Source organism: Rhagoletis pomonella, unplaced genomic scaffold (assembly GCF_013731165.1).
Source record: "Rhagoletis pomonella isolate Grant_MI unplaced genomic scaffold, Rhpom_1.0 Rhpom_scaffold_00001, whole genome shotgun sequence".
NCBI lineage: Eukaryota > Metazoa > Arthropoda > Insecta > Diptera > Tephritidae > Rhagoletis > Rhagoletis pomonella.
Window position 1 is genome coordinate 68523935 of NW_023458555.1, and position 10252 is coordinate 68534186.

Genomic DNA, 10252 nt, shown 5'->3' on the forward strand with positions numbered 1-10252 from the left:
CAGCCCTCCAATTTTTTGCGGTATCATTGGTTATGGTATTATATTGAACAGTACAAAAAACAAATTATTCAAATCGGTTCAGCCGTTCTCGAGTTTTAACGACCGTGACATACGAACACAACATTTTTATTAATATAGATTAAAGATAAAAACAACAAAGATCTGATCCGGTTAGTAACTGTTGTCTAAAAATCTGCAGATAGTGATATAAGTAGTGAACTTCTAGCAACATGTTCACTCCAATATTCAAAAACGCCTCCATCAATTCAAACGGCGTTTCTAATGTAATTTCAAATATGTAGGTACATGCATATGTATGTATGCTTATAGACAAAATGTCGAATGGCGAAGAGCCTTCCAGTTGCTTCGTGTCATAGTTGTTGTAGCTTTTGCTTGTTCTGAATAGTTCGTATGCAAAGAAATTGGAAAAATACGCTGAGAAAGCCTAACTTTGACCGGCTATAGCTTCTAAAAGTGAGCTAACTTTTCAAAACATTCTTAGGGCCGTTTTCTCAAGGCATGGTGGACACTAATCTCCGGTTAAACATCGTTATCGACGTTACCGACATCCGGTTATATGCATGTAGTCAAAGACGTCGATAACGATGCTAACCGGAGATTAGTGTCAACCAGGCTTTGAGCAAATGGCCCTTAGGGTTCTGTTACACTATTCCAGCACTATACATCTGTGTTGGTCTCATCACCGTTAGATTCCATGACCAGTGATCGGACTTCTACCACATTGTGGTGGATCTGCCACTTTTTCGAGCATCTACCACACAAGGTCTGAAATCTCCCACATATTCGCGTTTTTGAGTATAGTAAAACCCGCTTGAGTACCTCACGAAAAATGTCAGCTTTTTGAGTTACTTAGGCGGGTTGGGTACTTAAAGGGACCCGCTTAAGTACCTCGATGCGCGTACTTAAGCGAAGATAATTTGTGATGTAGTTTCATCTTCTTCTTAACTTACATAAATAAGTCCTTGAATAAAACATGAACTTTTAATGAAGTATACGTAATTTAAAACCAACATCGTAGGATTATTTAAACACGTAAACACATAAAGGAAAACTGTATTAAACAAAAAAACAGATAAAGCAATGTTATGTCATTTTCACAAGAATTAAATTAAAAAGTCATTGATTATACATACATACAAACAGGGCATATCATTTTAATTTTTATAATTTTTCAATTAAAAAAAATTCATTCTCTGACAAATACCAAGAAACTTAAAATATAGCTCAAAATTTTGCAGAACACTGAAAAAAATTCATCAAAATTTCAAACTGTAATTTTTTTTTATGAGTATACAGTTTTATAGCCCATTAAATTTTAGTGTAATAATGCTGAATTTCATAGTATGTAAATGTTTGAAGAAATTAAAAAAAAGAACACTTAAAAGGGGATAATTATAAGTAAAATACTAAATGCGGGGAGGTACTTAAAAGAGGGATTTTCTTCAGAATACATTAAAAAACTCACTGTGCCCAAAAATGTTGGGAACTTAAGCGGATTTCACTGTAGTTTTATTTTGCTCGACATAATTTTCTTAATTTTAAGAGCAAAAATTGTCCAACACTAAACACTAACAACAGGCAGAATGGGCGGATAAAATAAACTGTAAAATAGTAAATTTTCTCAATAATCAATTTTTCGACAGGAAACATGGTTTTATTGAGTTAAATTGCAAAATATATGATTTACAAAAAGAATCGTTAACGAAAATGTTAAAAAAACGGCGATTTTTGTGAAAGAGTTAGCAAATTTCAGTGCATCTAATCTAAAGCGTTGTTTACTTTTACTTGAGAATTGTCAAAATCGGCAAATCCCAAGTAGCGGTTTCTGGAACGTGCCACATTTGTACGCTACATCGTGATGCGATAAAAAGAAAAGCTGGCAGCACTGCGCAAGGTTTCAGAAATCTTTCAAAATATGTTCAAAAAATATCTTGATATGGAAGGAACTGCTTTACACTGTCAAGGAAAAAAATTGCCAAACTCAACGCAACTTTTAGCAACTTCAATCTTGCACTTTATTATACTAAAATAATTTTTTTTGTTTAGATTCTAATTTAAATGGTTGCAATTTAGGTGCAACCTTGCTGAATTTTTTTAATTTTTTTACAAAAGTTTGATCATAAACCTGAGATCTAACACATTTTTTTGAAATCTACCACATTTTTTTCCAGATTCTACCACACAAAGTTTTTTTCAAGTCCGATCACAGTCCATGACCCAAAAATTGTTGCAACCTGTAATATTTTATTATTAACTTGCGAAAGAAAAAAACTTTTGTTTTTACCAAAACTCAAAATTTCATATCTTACAAAAATACAGAAAACAACTCCGTGAAAATTTTAGGATATTTTAAGAACATGCAGAGGTACCACGCAAAAGAAATTTAGCCCAAAAAAATATTAGTTTTTGACTTATTCAATTTTAAAAAGTTAGCAATTTTGCAATTTTCTAATTTTTTTCAATATATTTCTTTAATACATATTTTTTTGTAGCCCCTAGTATCCTCTTTAAAACGATTCCAAGATGTTTTTTGTAGCTGTAATATTTTTTGAGATATATTCAACAACTTTTATGTAGAAAAGCAACAATAATTTGAAAAAATGGTAGAAGTGATAGCTATTTCGGAAATCACCACTGACTCAGCCAGTTGCCTACGCACTGTGCTAAGTTTGTCTTGTTAATTCTTGTTGCTTATTTTCCACTATTTCACTTTGCTAAGCCAACTACAATCAAGCGCAGCTATTCCGCTGCAATTCACTTGATCATGTGGTTGTTGGTTTTGTTGGTTTTTGTTAATATTTCTATTATTAGAATGTTTAACTTTTAGGTGTGCTCGTCCTTAAGTTATTTGTTTTTGTTATTTTTTTGTTTTATGGCCTTATAACAATTATATTCAACAATTTTTATGAGCTCGAGGCCGTATTAAGGGCAAATTTATTGTGGATACGCAACAATAAATTGAAAAAATGGTAGAAGTGATAGCTAAAAAAAATTTTTTTTTGAGATATTCAAAAGATTTACTAAAAAAATTTAAAAAAATAGTGAAACTTTTGAATTTCGCACAACTTCTGCAAACATTTCTTTTTAACTTTTTTTTGTTGGTGAACTTCATAATAGGTTGAAAGAAAACTTCTGACCAAATTTCATCCATATCGAAAGGGGTCGCGTCCAATTGTCGAGTCGATTTGACAATTCCGTGTGTAAATATTTCTCGCATCACTTTAAAACTCGGAACGGTGAAAATAAAAATGATCCCGACAATACGAATAACCTCTTTTACATATACTCCTCATGTAAGTTCATGAGTGAGCCAAATATGTGACGAGTTTATACTGGAGTGCTTTTAAAATTATAATCCTCTGAGCGAGAGTGTACTTTGATGGCTTTACGAACTCTGTTTTAAGAAGGTCAGCGATTGTTGCTTGTAAAAACTTGCAAGACAGTAATCATTATCTTTTGATATATAGAACATAAGAAAATATTTCATTTTTCTGTTTATTTTTACTGCTCCGAACTTAGGGTTAAAACTCAGCCGCGACACAAATCTCCGTCGTTATCTTCACATTTTTCAACGAGATTTGGGAATATGGTAGAAATGGAAACCAGTAAAATTTGGAAAATGGTTAACGAGAAAAAAAGTTAGGGAACCTCTTGTTTCATCGTGCACTGAAACACTAGTCCTTACTCACGTCTAAATCGGAATGCAGTGCCAAATACAAAATAAGACGATATTTTTAATAAATATGTAAGTATATGAGCAAATCTCACACGTTGTTACAATTTTCGACAAAAACGTCTTCAGTTTTGTATAAAGAACAAGATTCCATCGTGAAATTGTATTTAGATGAAAACTTAACAATATATATTAACAAAGGTAAAAATAAAAACTCATGCTCATTCATATGTATACCCGTAGTTGCTTATGTAACGTATACGCCCTGTAGCACCATACGCAGTCATCTCGTACGCCTTAACTTAAAAGCCATACTATTTAAAGGTAATTAAATATTGGCGTTTAAGGTTTTTACAGAGTAGTGCAAAACGTACACGTAAAAAAAAAATCCTGCAATGCGACCGGACCCCGACTGAAATTTACATATTTTGTGTAGTAATGATCCTACACGAATCTCCCCTCTCTACGATAATTCTAATGGGTCGCGCATAGAGCATTTATTTTTCCCATAGGAGTAACATGTAAGAAAACGAGTTATTCTCTTTTGCGGTCAATATAATTTTCCAGAAACATTTAAAACGCTAGAAAGTATTATGCAGGCTCAGATTATTTAAGTTCCTTAATTATCCTTTCTTAATTTCTTGCCCTCTCAAATCTACTATTAAAAAAAAAAAATTGGCACTATAAAAGTTGTCGATATCGACGTCGATGTAATTTTTTCATAAAAAAATAGCCCTCGTAAGTCCAACTCCAGCTATGCTGACCACAGAATTTTTGCGAGGAACGCCTTTCTCAAAAAGACTGCGGTTAGCGTAGCTCGAGTTGGACTTACGGCGGCTAATTCTTCACGAAAAAATGACATTGACGTTGACGTCGACAACCATAATATGGCCGATTATTTTGGAATTTAAAGAATCTGAGCTTAAATAATACTTAAATGGCATGTATTAAATGTACTTTTATAGTTTCTAGCGTTTTAATTGATCCTAGAAAATTAAATTGCATGCAACCAAGTAACGTATGTAAAAAAACAATATTGGGAACAAATACAAAAAATAGCGCTCTAAATCAAGCCGTTGTTCATTTTGACTTTTTATGATTTAATTATTTTTGTGCGGAAAAAATTTCGCATAATATTCTTAAAAATGGAGAAAATAGTTAGTAGTAAATTTTTGATAACCGCAGATTTATGCGGAATAAAATACTACAAATTGAAGTGAAATTAATATTTTAAGAAAACATCTACTTTATTTAACAATAAATTACACACATCAACAATCTTTGCGATTGTCAAAATTTTCTATGCATTTGTCAAATTTTTCACTAGCCTCAAGAGCTACTGAAATTTTATTCACCTCATACTGGTCAAAAATTTACACGCTGCGAACTTTGTTACCTATTCACTATTAAAAATATATTTTTTTTTTTGTTTCGGGAAATTTTTTGTATGCCTAGAAAGTTGCTGGACAAATATCACTTTGAAAATATTTTGGTTGCTTATTTTTTGAAATTCTTGTTGTCATATTTTCTGAAGTATAAATCATCCTCAAAATATTTTGCTTCACTTGAAAAATAAATGTCAGCCATTACATATACACCATATACACTGAAACTATTTAGGTAAGTAGACTACCTACATTTGCACGAAGCTGAATTTCGAAAGAAAATTAGTTAGGGCCTTTCTATTTAGGTACAAAAAATAAAGTTGAGTTCTTATTTGAAAACTTCAAATTTTATTTCTCATGGAAATATACATACATATCGAGCCCTAACCGCCAAAATAGCGTAAGCGACATTTTTTTCAAAATTTTCTTTTTGATGCTGAAATGTATCTAGATGCTCTAGGAATAATTCTGCATTAAAAAGAAAATTTAGAAAAAAATGTCGCTTACGTTATTTTGGCGGTTAGGGCTCGATATCGTTACCCGAGTTCGCAAAGGCTCTTACAAACACTTTTTTTATTTTACAGGAGAAGAAACAAACATTATAAAAAGAGTATCAAAAAATGTAAGGGCTTTTAAAAAATTGGCATGTACCTCCGTTGTTTTTGGTAGTAACACTTTAAAATTTGTATTGAAGGTGTATTTTAATAACAACATCCTATCAAAATCTGTGAAAACGCAGTTCCGAAAAAAGTGATGGTTAGGGCGTTTGTGAATTAAGGTGAGAATAAGTATGTTCTAAAAAGAAAAATACTAAGGCAATCCCATAACCCGAATGCTTCGATAAACTGAATCAAATCTGCAGTCATTAGTTTGGATTATCGGATTTGGACTGTGTTTATAAAGCTTTTTCACCTACAGGACAGTTTACAGATGTTATTTATCCATAATTTGATTTAGTTTTTGTAGGCAGCATCTAAGCAACATCAAGCGCAAACAGTTTGACGTCGGGAAGTGGCAGTAGCGATTGCTCCTATTCGTGACGCAATTTTTGCTCCATTCATACAACGTCAGCGGCAACAAATCCGTGCGGTTATTATGTTCGCTAGTGATGAACATTTGCTGTCGATCGTCGCCGCCGCGGCACATCCGTCACATGAATTTCAATATCTTCGGATATGAATTGGTGCAAAATGTACGATGTATTATTAAAAGTATCTCACTTTTCGCTTAAGGTATTTATACATATCTAAAAATGAATTTAATAAACGCTCGATCAGTAGCTTTATATTGCTTTGGTTTTAAATTGAATATATGAATGTCAGAACTTAGTTCGATAGAAAGACCGCAAACAGACACAAAAAGGACGACAGCAACGGCGACGGCGACGACCTAGGCTGGCTGTAGTTAAGCTGCTATTAAGCGTTCGAAGTAAAATCTGTTCAGAAAGTATTGACGAAATCACAACACTATTGTTGGCATGAGATGCATACGAGCGACGTATTGAGTTTAATTTTATTTAGTAATTAATTGCTTACACATACATACTTATTGTAATTGTTCATAATTTTCTCTCGAAAAGTGTGAAAACTTGATTGAAAAAATACATAATACACCATACAATTTTTGTTTAAGTTTCACACGTCTATTTCCACTATGTACATATGCATGTATGTATATCTTTTCATTGCCTTATTACTGTTATATTTTTTTTATTATTTATTTATATTATAAATGGCATCGACACATATCATACATCGCCCCGCTTTATCACCTTATCAGAGAAAAATAATTCAGGTTTTTGCACGTATGTATCTATAAACCTGTCACACACCCGCTGCACAAACATCACCTCACACATACATACATATACATTGTATATGTATATGTATCTATTCCGTTTTGATATAATTAATATTAAATATAATTTTTATATGTATGCGTGGTTGATACGCATAAAAGTACACAGAAACACATCACACAGCACCCGGAAATACAGGAACACACGAGCAAGCGGGCGGCAGCAGCATTAGAATCCGACAGCAAAAACTTGTATTGTTGCATGTACGCGCCAAGCGTATTTTATATATGTACATATATTATATATACATACATGCATACTTATATATGTATATGTTATATATATTATATATATATATATATATATATATATATATATATATATATATATATAAACGCACTTTGCAATTATTTCTCTTTGGCCGTTGAGACTCAGTTAGTGGCTGTGCGACTGCTGCTGGTGCTGCCGCTTTTTTCTCACGCGATCTGCACGTTTTTTTTTTTTAATTTTTGTCTTTTTTATATTCAATTATATTTTTACGTATAGTATTTGTATATGTATATTTGTGAGAATTTCAGGATTACAAAATAATGCCGATGCGGATTTTGTAACTTTCTTGTTGTTCGGCGACCATTTGGCGTTTGGCATTTGCTTTTCGTTTCGTGGCGCGGCGTTGCGTGTCAAGAGAGAACGGACGTTGCGTTTGTGTGTTTTACCGAGAATATAAAAAAGCAATGTTGTACTCAAAAGACGTCCAGAAGCCGTATGCCAACTGATTCCAGGACGATGGATGCGTTCGGCGCCATCGTCGTCATTGCGGCAGTCAGAAACGTTGCAGCCGCCGCCACCATCCACATCCGCATCTACATCGCCATCGCCATCACTAACGGCGTTTTCGTTGTTGTAATCATTCCGTCTAGGCCAAACTTTTTTGTTGGTTTTGTCGCGGAATATTTATTTTTTGCTGGACATTACGCGCGCGAGAGTGCTTTGGACCTACCTCAGCCCACTCAAACTGCTGTTCCGGCTGCAATATGCACCACATACATTTTACTTGAGTTGAGTGGCAGCCACTCAATATGCCTCGCCGCTTTCATCTTCCAGCCTTTCCCTCTTCCTCATGCAATAAATATATACATATATTCGAATCTATACAAGGAGCGTTAGGTACCCACTCACATACACGTACACGACGTTGGAACTTGCATTCTCACGGACACCCTTCGAAACATATCACAAAGGCTCTACGCGTAAGCAGAGTTTGTGCAGGTACATTCATACATGCCTACTGATGCACATTTGTATGTATGTATGTATGTATGACATGCATGCGCCAAGTTTGTGCTCTATGTAGTTTCCATTTGAACTACGTAAATTCTAAGTATCACTCCTCGTATCCACCGGCGTTGCACGCTCTGCCAGTTTTCATGCCTATGTATGTACATATGGATGTATTTGCTACATCCGAGTTTTGGAGGCTACTGGTTTGTTTAAATAAATCGAAAAGTATCCGTGTATGCTGAAGTAAGTAAGAATATAACGAAGGTGTCTGCTTAAGATCTAACCACCTCGCGCAGCAATGCAATGGGCAGATGTGTATGCATGTAAGTATGAATACTTTTGGATCGTCTCTTATCATCTCAGTTTTTTAAGGCTTGAGGCCATAGTAACAAACGTGGAGTTTCTTAAGTTAAACTGGATACGTATTTACATACATATGTATATGTGTGTAGTGGGTGAATGTACATACACATGTTTGTATTTATGTACAAACGTACGATACATGGATATGGATGATATATATATGCACATATCTATTCCATCTGCATATTTGCCAATATGAACTACCGGTATATCAACTTGAACACCTAACACCCTTTACTCTTCTAATGCCATAAAATGATTTTGAGTCCAACTCCCTCTAGCGTACAATAGTTGCAACTGCATACTGTGCTAAATATGTATGCTTTTATCTACGCACATACATATGTACATACATATACATACATGCATGGATATGAAAGCAATTGCATCTGCTGCAACAGACGCTGCATCTGCTGTTGCACTCATTGCTACCCCAAATTTGAATACTGCTCACAAATTCTAAGTCTCATGACGAAAAGAGACGAAATATACAGCAAGTAAATCCTCACGCATGAAGTTTTACGGACGCATAAGCGCATGGATGCAGAAACACGCACTGCACTAGCAAATACAAAGGCCCTATTACCACTACACTAAGACACCAATACCTCTGCATCCTTGCAGTGTGAATGTTGTGTGTGTCATATAGGATATGTATGTACTTTTTGTTGCACACTTTTATGCGCAAAATGCATTTTGTGGCACCAAATGCACCTTCTACATATATATCTTACATATACATTCTTCCCTTACGGATGCTAGCTATGTGATAACTTTTTGTTGTACGATTCCTTTCAAACATTCTCCCGCCGCTCCAATCACTCTCCTTGTTGCCTTTTCGTGTTTGTGTGAATCTAAGTTAAAATACATACATGTGTGTATTCATACATACATACATATGTAGTAATGGGACAGCGTGCACCCAAAATATGCCTTTGTAGTCCCCATATTTCTTTACTTTGTTATATGCCGTTTCGCCAAACTTCCCCAACATCACTGTTGTGGAGAAATCTTACTAGAACCTCTGCGCATGCTCAATCCCTCATCACAGTCAGTTGTCATTTATGTACATATGTATGTACAATACACTACTTGTGTGCATAGAAAAACGAAATAAAATACATTAACAACAACCGAGAAGTACATTCATAGGAGCAAAACATTTGGCTAGTGTTTGTGAACGAGCAAAAGGATTATGCACATTTATATACATACATATGTCTACATATATATATTTATGTAGGAACACACGCCACATGCCATATGTAGGTATATACATAAAATGTACATATCTGTACATACATACATATATACATATCTGCCCATTGCTTTGGACGCTTTGGTTTCCCGCCATTGATGTGCGAATGGACCTCGCTTTATTAAGTCGTTGCTGCTCACAGTTGACGTACATAAAATTCCTTTTTTGGGCCTTTTTAAGCCACCTATTCCGAATATGAAATATATGAAATTCCTAAGTTAATACATATCATTGCAATATTGTCTAACTAATTGAAAGTAAAATTAAAAGGAGGTAACCATATACATAATTTTAATTTCATTTTATTTCATTTATTTTAATCCACGGTTCCAAAAACCTTACAGACTAGAATACAAAAATTATCCTCATATAATCCTAATATTTCTAATACAGATTAGAAACTAAAAAAAGAAAAATTAAAAATAATGATACAAAACCCTGAGCTCAAACAATGGTCTGGGTATCGCAAAATC

The 10252-nt window shown here is 34.1% G+C and overlaps 1 protein-coding gene across 9 annotated transcripts in view; it reads right to left on the bottom strand.

Annotated features, from left to right (window-relative positions):
* Positions 1-10252, bottom strand: part of LOC118747291 (homeobox protein prospero-like) — a 619759-nt gene that overhangs the window by 563521 nt on the left and 45986 nt on the right. The window contains exon 1 of one of the 9 annotated variants that reach the window (XM_036481351.1): positions 5996-6717. The exons of the other annotated variants lie outside the window; for them this stretch is intronic. The gene's annotated coding sequence lies outside the window, so the exon portion shown is untranslated. Of the gene's footprint in view, positions 1-5995; positions 6718-10252 lie in introns of those variants that run through there. 9 annotated transcript variants of the gene reach the window in all.